Source organism: Fukomys damarensis, unplaced genomic scaffold (assembly GCF_012274545.1).
Source record: "Fukomys damarensis isolate Sample0158 unplaced genomic scaffold, DMR_v1.0_HiC HiC_scaffold_27, whole genome shotgun sequence".
Classification (NCBI taxonomy): domain Eukaryota; kingdom Metazoa; phylum Chordata; class Mammalia; order Rodentia; family Bathyergidae; genus Fukomys; species Fukomys damarensis.
The window spans coordinates 31455066-31465393 of NW_022900939.1; positions in this window are offsets into that span (position 1 = coordinate 31455066).

A 10328-nucleotide genomic window follows, 5' to 3' on the forward strand; every position below is an offset into this window, starting at 1 on the left:
CCCCTGCCTGGTAAGCTCAAGGTCTTGAGTTTGATTCCCAGTAAAAAAAAAAAAAAAAGCTCTCCTCATCATGGACAATGCTCCTGTTCACCCATGAGATTTGGAAGAAATGGCAGAAGAATTGCCATGTCTCTCAGTCAAGTTCCTCCCACCTAATACAACTCCTCTACAGCAGCCTATGGACCAGCAGATTATAGCTAACTTTAAGAAGCTATACACCAAGGGACTGTTCCTAAAGTGCTTCCAGATGGTCTCAGATAAAGATTTAACCCTTAAAGAGTCCTGGAAGAAACATTACAACAGCCTGTCCTACATGGGGTTAATTGAGAAATCCTGGGCCAATGTCTAAGGACACTGAAATCTGCCTGGAAGAAATTGTGGCGTAAAATTACACAGGAGAGAGACTTTGAAGGCTGTGTAGAGGAGCCTGAGCCTTCAATTGATCCTGTGGTTGATGAAATCATCACTATATAAGATAAAATCATCACAGGTGATACTGAGGAACACTCAGAGGAACTGTCTACAGAGAAACTTCATCAACTTCTGGCTGAGCAAGAGAATGGCAACTCAGGAGCTTTCTGAAGAGAAAGGGTAGTATTCAACAATCAGTGTATCAAAACGCTTCTGAAATAAAGGAAATCCTGAAAAAATGGACAGAGCTACCAACATTTGTAGAGAAGACCCACCCAGAGGAAAAAGCCAATTATTGCACGTGCTTGCTTAATGACTGTCATGTCATACTACAGAACAGTGTTAAAGAAAAGCCAGAAACAGACAGCCTTAGACCAGTTCTGAGTTCTGAAAAGGTTGAGACCTAGTGAGCCAAAAGGGTCTCATGGGCGTACAGACTCTCCCAAGGACAGAAAATACTACAGAGTCAGATTCCTGATGTTCTTATGGAAGGGGCTCTCCTTCCAAACAATAACCGCTTTCCATTTCATCCTCCCTTCCTGCAACCCAAAGATGTCAACTTGAATGGTGAGTTCAGTATGAAGTTGTTTCTGGTAACTAGGCACATTTCATACCTTTTTGGTGAATACACTAGGAAAATTTTTGGTGTTCCTGGTAAATTACGCACATTATATAACCCTTTTTTATTATGAAAAGATTAGTTAAGGGGTACTTTGAGAGGTTCTGAATATTATGGTATTTCCATTATTTCTTATGGGAAAAATAGTTTTGATTTACAACCAACTTGAGTTACAACCAGCCCTCATGAATAAATTGAGTTCATAAGTCAAGGGTCCACTGTATTTGAAATATTAAACAAAAGCAATAACAAGAGAACAGTAGCTACAGAAAAGCGAGAAACACTTGTCTCAAGCCAGGAACAAATGACACTAATACTCTAAAGGAGTTTTTGGAGCTTTGTGACTGCATGGTCCCTACACCCCTGGTGTGAGTTAATACTACCCAAGAGGTAACAGGAGAGAGAGAGACACTTTAATGTGATGAATCCACTGTTTTAAAGATAAAACGAAGTATTCCATTCTCATTAACAAATATTCAACCCTACCCACCTTCAATGGTGCAAAGTGGGCCAGATGATAAGGAATATCACTTGAACATCTCAAACTATGAGCTTACAGCCCATGCACCTCATGGCCCTTGTCTATTATGCCCTCTGTAGGATTCTCCTTGAGGATCATCTGGCATTTAAGCAGCTAGACTCAACTGATTCCAAATTACCCACGTCCCCATCCTATGGAGACATGCCAGCTCAGAAGTATGAGCCCCCCAAAAGGACCTCACAGGATGTGGATGGTTCTGATTGCCAGGCCCATTCATCTATCTGTGTCCTGCAATGGGGACCTTGACTGTGCCTGGTCCCCCTACAACATGCCAAGGCAGCTAACAAGCCCTTCCTGGGGAGGAGCAGAGACAGTGGGGCCTACCAATGGTCCAATCCTCTCCACTTCCTCAAGGGATTGGTTCTTTAAATAACCTAGAGCAGAGAAGATGGGGAGCTGGGAGAGGCAGCCCCTGGCCCAGGAAAGCAGCCATGCAGAGACCTCACTCATGGCTTCACATAGCACTGGCTGATGCTCCACTGGGGAGTTGTCCTTGGCAGTTACTTTACTTCCCCTTCCTTTGTCTGGCATTCTAAATTCTAAAGAAAAGCCACACCTAAATGATTAAGATGCTAACTGTTAATCTTTCTTTAGATTTATAGAACCCAGAACATCTGGTGACCTTTAGATAACATCAGAATATGTTACACCTCTTCTAATTCTTTAATCCCAAACAACTAACAAAAGGCATGTAAATTGCAGTCATGTTTAACTTGCAGAAAACTAATAGGCCTGTAACCAGCCCCAGGAGGTCAAGGTTGATTGTGATGTTCCATGAGAGGAAAAAAAGGAGACACAGGCCCTGGATGACAAAGATCCCACTCAGCTTGTAGCCTTCCTGCCCTCTGCCTCTCTTTTCCCTCTTCTATAAAAGCTCTTTGCACTTCTAAGCTCCCTAAGATGGGGCTCTGAGATGATCCCCTCTCCCATTTTTTCAGGATGCTGGCTTTTAAATGACACTGATTTCCTTCCCAACTCTCATTTTCCAAGTATTGGCTTTTAAAGAGTTAGCAGCAGCTGGACTTGTGTCTGGCAACACTCAGAGGCCAGGAAAGCACAAATGCCAGATAGGACATCAGTTCTAAAACAGAACCACAGGGGCTAGGGATTTAGTTCAGTGGTGTCCCGCCTGCCTCACAAGCACAAGATCCTGAGTTCAACCCCAGTACCAAAAATCAATCAGTCAACCAATCAATCAGAACCACGCTGCCATTGTGGAGACTTTTGCAAAGATAACATCAGCCAGACAACTGCAGCCAATTTTCCTTTTTAAGATCAGTGTAAGAGCAGCAGAGCAGAGACCAGAGATGGCAAACAGGTTTAGAGCATAGGCCACTGAGGCCGCTTACATCCTAGTCCTGCTGGGAGCCCCCACCTCCTGCTGGCCTCTGCCATTTCCACAACTCTTACCTGTGGGCAACAGAAATGACCAGCCTGTGCCTTGGTGATAGAAGCCACAAGGCCAGAGGAGGGAACATGTGGCCCCAAGACACAAGATCAGGCTGACCCTGCCTTTCCTCCCTGGTCAGTGAGAATCTGAGACACTCGGTCCCCAGGAGACAGGCTCAAAAGGAAGAGACGGTCACACCAAGCCACAGGCCATGGCCCTATGTCCCACCTGTGGAGATGCCATGGGCTGGGCGATGGCTAAGTGGGAATCTCTATGCCCGTGACAGCTGAGGGGCCAGGGACAAGAACTTGAACCTCATGGCTATAAAGAAGAAACAAAAACCATCTTCCCGGCAACCAGCAAAACATGGGGGTAAGTCACTGAGGTGCTGAGCAGGGAAAGAGTTGTGGGATGGTCAATCGGGGCACAGGCAAGCCAGTTCTGCAGACCCCCAACAACAGTTCCCAGTGTACTACCACAAGGGACTTTGAGACCCATGAGGATGTGAAAAGACACCTGTGCAAGAGATCCAGGACATGGCTTAACAGACACATGTACATACACACAGGCACACACATGTGCACACATAAAAACACAGACACATGCACATACAGATACAGACATAAGCATAGGCATTTGAGTACAAAGTGCTCCACGTGACCACAACACCTCTAAACTAATTTTCCAACAAAAGGAATGCAATAGATTTTTCACACTGATATGGAAAGATATCCTCATATATTAAGGAGAATATGTGTGATACAATTCCTTTTGATGGAAAGCCCAAAATGAGTATGTGTCATGCATGTATGTGACGTTGTGTATCTATGCATGTCTTGTATGTCCATGTCTACTGCATGCATACTTATGTGTGTACTGAGTGGCTGTGCGCCCATCTTTGTGTGCATGCGCATGTGCATATGGACACTTGAAAGTGTGCGCATGTAGAAGCAGGCAGATATATGTTGACTTGTGTGTCCAGGTCTGCGTACATGCATGTGTACACGTGGGTGTGTACCACCACATGCACCGTGACCCTGAGGGCAGGGGTGAGAAGAGGGGTGGAGGAGCCTGGGAGCTCAAGTGACAGAAGCAGGTATATCATTTCCCCTAGCAGTGAGGCTGACTGGTTCCATCAAAGTCAACACTGACCCTAGCACCCCTGAACAGAGTCAGCTCCAAAGAAGGTTAAACAGTACTTAAGGACAAAGCCCACTAACACGGAAAAAAATATTTCCCAAATGCGGAGGTAGATGAGCGTAGGGGTGAGACCCAAAAGAAAATGCACAAGAAAAAAGAAATGGAAAGGGGATGGAGTTGAGAAGGACCAAGTCAGTGACCTGCAAGGACCACAAACTGCATGTCCACTCTGCAGGAAGCCTGTGTCCCCTCCCTGTACGAAAATCCAGTCCTGCCACCTGGCACAGCTCTGGTTGTCTTAGATACCATGATGTGACAGGCTAGAGAAGCACCAGGAAGGAATGACTTTTATAAGACTGTCCCACAGGAGCCCCTATTCTGCAGATGTTGCAGGGGTTTTCTGGGGCTGACCAGGAATCCCAGCCCCAAGCATGTCCAGGCATAACATCATGCAGTGACAGGCCTGCTGTGAAGCCACGGCCTCTCTGGTCCACAGGGCACACACCCCTGGGGCTTCAGGCATCCACAGAAGCCCAGAGAGGGACAACCAGATCCCCACCCAGCACCCAGCCTGGGCAATCTCTCACATGTCACACTCCAAAGCATTTTTGAACCAAGCTTGGAATTAGCTTGTGAATAGTACAAATGGATTGCATTCATGAATTTTTCTATTGTTAAGAATACTAATTTATTGTAAACTACAATTTCTGTAACATTGTTTTGACTTTTAATTATAGAAAGCTTTGAGTCTCAGATAAAAAGAAAAATTAAAAAAAGAAGTGGCCTTTCTTATCCAGAAGAAGTGGACAGGTAGAGCCCTCGCCTGACCTGTGGGGCCTCTGCAGCACCCAGAGCAGGGTTCAAGGCACACAAGTGCAGCTCAGTCAGTGGATGGCACGCGTCCAAGGCAGCACTCCTTACTAGAAATGGCTTCCTGGCCAAGTTCATCTCTAATAATACTAACTCATGATGCAGGTGAAGCTGTAGGGTAAGGCACCCTCAGCCTTCTGGTCAAGGGACTACATTGGGAAGGAGCCTCCTAACCCCACCCACATGTGGCAAGAGGTTAGAAGATTTATATCCTTCGGCCCAATAATGCCACATCTATACCCTATTCTAAGGCAGAAAGTAGGTAAGCACACAAAAATTCACTTGCAAGAGACAGTTCTTCCCACAATTATTTAAAAGGACAAGGCCAGGGGTTTAGCTCAGTGGTTCTGCTGCCTGCCTCACAAGCACAAGGACCCAAGTTCGATCATGGTACCAAAAATAAATAAATAAATAAACAAAAACTGGAACAATGTGTATTTCCAGGCAGCTAAAGTCAGTAACCAGGTGTGATCGTTAACAATTACATCAATTTGAGTAAGAAACAACTCCACTAAATTGGCTGGGCAAAGTTCTGAGTGTGGCTGAAGGGATTTACTAGATGTGAGTGGTATCAACCAATGGGCTTGATGCCTGAATGATATAAAAGGGAAGAAAAGAAGGAAGGCTTGCATCTGTTTCTTCAGAGGAGCTCTAGTCTTCGCCTTTAGCTTTGACATCATCTCCTGGCTTCCACTGCAGACTCTTCAGCCTCCAGCAGAGTCCTCAGCCTTCCAGTGCAGACCTTCAGCCTCCTGATACGGACTCACATGGGACAGTCCGGTGAGCTCCAGGCCTTCAACTGGATCCTTTGGATCTCCAGTGCACAGACAGGCCTTTTGCAATCTTCCATGCATGACTCTATGGGTGGCTATTATAAGTCAATCTTATAAAATTATATATTTGTCTATCTTGCATTATATCTGTTTCTCTAGTAAGCACTGACTGATACACCAGGTCATACCACGCTCCTATGCTGAAGTATACACAGCCATTTAAAACTTCGGGTCTTATAGGAGTTCGAATTGAGAAGTTCAAGTCTATGCATATACTACAAACTGTGGTGCCTCCCCCTGGTGCTGGGTGATGGCCATGTTCTTTTCTTCTTTATACTTTTCCATACATCCTTAAATCACCAAAAATGAGCTTTAGTAATAAAGTCCTGATTCATTTAAGGCCAGTCATCTTCCATCACCTCCTCCCATTTTCATGTGCCCTGGAGCTCCTCAGAGAAGAACCCCTGAGTCGTCTATCCCAGTGGGAGGCCAGAAACCCTGTCTCAGGACACTGTGGTAGATGGGTTCCTGCCATGTCAGCTGCCACTGGTGGCCTACAAGGAGCCTGGTGGGAGGGGGAAAAGCACAAGAATGAAGGGGTACTAAGATGGCAGGATGTCTGATGGCCTGGCCCCCAGCACAGCACACAGGACTTCTCCCAGATCACCCACTGCATGTAGAAACCCTACAACTGCCAGCACCTACAGTGTGGTCACAAGAGTACTCAGCATCTGTGAGTTTCAAACTCCTCTGCAGAGTGGACCATCATATCCTGTAGAAGGTTGATCCTGAAAAAATAATTTAGTACTTACCTTAGTTGTCATGATTATCACCACCACCACCACCCCTGCCACCATGATCAGCATCATCACCACCATCATCATTATCACCATCACCATCACTGTCCTCACCATTTTCATCACCAGTGTCAGCCATCACCACCATCAGCGCCATCACCACCATCAGCAGGATCAACACCATCACCAACACCATCAGCAACATCATCACCACTGCTATTCTCACCACTGCCCTCATTATCATCATCAAGCTCTTCTCCACAGCCATCACCACCATCACCATCCCCACTTTCCCATTGGCCCACCTGGACCATTTCTGGCATTGAGTAGCAAAGAAAGAGTGAAAACTCCAGAGAGGAAACAGAGAATTCCTCTTTTCACGTATACCACTCTTTCAGGACCCTGAGCTGCATACACTGCAGCCCAGCCTGGCTTTGTCCCCAGGGAGAAGGTGGGGGTAGGACAGCACCTATGCCCGGGCCCCACCTCATCCAAAGCTTCTTCCTTACCCTGATGCCTTTGCATGTGCTTCTCTGCACTTTCTTTCCATTGGAGAGGAAACATAGGTACAAGGTGGGACAGACCTATGGATGGTAGGCAGGAGAGGAGCCTGACACATCCTCCAGTCTTCCTCAAATCTGGGAGGAGCCATGGAGGAGCTGAGGATTGAAAGGCCCAGACAGCTGGTGCTTCCTTAACCTCTCAATGTGTCACATCCCACAATGGGGACGTGTCAACGGCACACATGTCCATGCACAAAGAAGCAAATGATGAGAGGTATGTCCTATGTTGGCATGTGACATTTTCTTCTGTTCTAATTCAATGCTTACACAAGGCAGCAACAACTTCTTTCCAGCACACCTGTGTGTCTCCTTGACGGCAGCCTTGGGGGCCAGTGGCTCAATCCTTACACCTGGACAAGGACGCTGCACCATCTACTCCAACGTAGTTGTGAGAATCAAATAATAAGAAACAGGACACGGAGCCGGAAGGCACAACCACCTTGGAGTAGATAGTACCCTGGCCTGTCACTGGTGAGGTGTGTAGGGCAGGGGGAACCAGCCTAAGGCAGGCAGATTACAAATCTTAACATTATAGGCACCTGGGAGGACTCACCAAACTCATTTTTTATTTTGAAACTTTAAAGTCTTCAAGCTGGGTATGATGGCACATGCCTGTAACCTCAGCTACTCAGGAGGCTGAGGCAGAAGGATTCCAATTTCAAGGCCAGCCTGGGCAATTTAATGAGACCTTATCTCAAAATTTTTAAAAAAATCAAAACACTAAAAAAACCTTATAGCTGGGGTCAGAGATTTAGCTCAGTGATTCTGCTGCCTGCCTCGCAACTGCAAAGACCTGAGTTGAGTTCAATCACCAGTACCTAAAAACAAAAAAAACCTATAGCTTTGTTGAAAGAAGAGTATGATAAACTCTTATACTCCTTTCTCTCAGATACTAACATTTTACTTTGCTTGTTTCCTTGCTGTTTTCTGAAATATTTGCAAGTAACTTTCCGAATCTTAGGATCTTCCCCAAATCAGCAGCCTACAGCTTCCTAAGAACAAAGACATTCTCCACCACAATCACAATACCAGCAGCAGACAGAGGTAACACCCATGAGCTGAATTCTCCAACTTAGACATATGCATCTGATGTTAACAGCTATGAAGTTCTTCACGACAGCTGTTCGGGATTTTGCTCCAAGGTCACATGCAGCCCTTGGTCACCAAGCGTTTTGTGGCCTCTCCTTCTGAGGGCTCCATGGCAGCCTGGCAGCAAGAGAGACAGAGGAGGGGCCAGGGTCTCAATACCCCTTCAAGGGCACAGACCTAAGGCCCTAACTTCCTCTCGCCAGGCCCCATCTCCTACCCCTTTCTCTCTCAACAGCACCGCAGGATGGGAACTAAGCCTTCAACACAGAGTCCCTGGGGAATGTCCTAGACACAAATTCTAACAGAATGGTGGACCAACAAGCATGCTCGCCTGCTCCTGGCTCTGGTATGAGCTCTTGGCTGGCAGCATCTACTTTAAACACAGACATCTGTCACACATTTCTCTGAGAATCTGCCCACAGACACGACACATGTGTGCCCAGGGCATTCACTGCAGAAGCTAAAGATCAGAACCAGCTCAGATGTCATGTTCATCCAGGAGAAACTGAGGTAAATTTTAGAGTCCAAGAAGCAACACACTCTGAACCTGCTGGTCTGGAAAATCTCCAGGACTCACACTCAGCAAACATGACAAGCTGCAGAAAAGTGTAGACTGGCACCTAGTGCTTTCTTGGGACGTTGAAGGTAATCTATAAACTTGCTCCTCTACGATCAGACTGTCCTAGAAACATGTATCTCTGGAGAATTCTGGTGTGGTCAGTAAAGGGAGGGTCAGACTTCATTACAAACAAAGTTTTGACTGCTGAATTTTTTTGATTATGTATTTATTGCTACCTAGTCAAATAGATTGGTGGGGGGCAGTTTTGAGATAAGGTCTCACTTTGTAGTGCAGGCTGGCCTTGAACTCACTATGTGCCCACACTGGCTTCAAACTCACAGCAGGACCAAATGACTGAATGTCTGCCTATCTTGTGCAACCTGCTGGTTGGTGAGATGAGGACACAGAGAGGATTCTGTTGCTCTTTCAACCAATCACCACTTGGTACTGCTGGAGGAGCATGCGCACAGGGACAATTCTTCTTGGATGCCACCACAAAGAAATATAGCGTAAAGTACCACAGAGCCTAGTGATCACGTGTCCTGCAATACTATTTGGCCTCAACATCCACAGAGAAGACTCACAGGAGGAGGCAATCAGATATCAAAGGTGAGACCCACCAGCTGGGAGTGTATAAAGGGACAGACAGACTTGTCTTTGTTTCTGTGTTTGATACTGGGGATTGAACCCAGGGCCTTCTCACTGAGCTACCTCTCCTGTCCTTTTTATTTTGAGACAGTATCTCACTAAATTGCTAAGTTGCTAGCTGGCCTTTAACTCACAATCCTCCTGCCTCTGCCTCCCAGAGTGCTGTGATTAAAGGCATGTGCTACCAGTCAGCTCTTTTAAAAAAAATAAAAACGAAAAACATCATACCATAAGTCCTGGCTAATGCAAAAAGAAAAGAACACAAAAGAAAAGACAAGGTAAAGAGATTGGCAAAAACTGAAATGGCCTTTGTTCCCAGATGATATGACTGTTTATGCAGGAAATGCCAAGGAACTAACCAAAGAACTCCTAGAATAAGCAATTATACAACATGATGCAAAATACAAAGCTAATACACAAAAGTCAATAGATTTTTTATAGCCTAGCAAGGAGCACTTGAAATTTGAAATTAAATCCCTAATGTCATTCATACTAGCACCCCCAAAATGAAATGAGACAGAAATTTAACAAAATACGAAGATCTATATTAGGAAAACTACAAAAACTCTAATGAAAAATATCAAAAGAACTAAAGAAAAAGAAAATGGAGAACAGTCCATGTTCACAGACAGGATGACTCAATATTGTCAAGATGTTAGTTGTTAGCCAGGTATGTAGTGCACACCTATAATTCCAGCACTCAGAAGGATGAGACAGGAGGATTGCCAAGAGTTCAAGGCCGGCCTGAACTATACAGTGATATCCTACCTCAAAAAAAAGAACAAAAAAAGCCAGACATGGTGGTGCACATCTATAATCCTGGCACTCAGGAGGCTGAGGCAGGAGGATCACTGTGAGTTTGAGGCCAGCCTGGTCTACACAGTGAATTCAAAGTCAGCCTGAATTACAAAAGGAAACCCCATCTTAA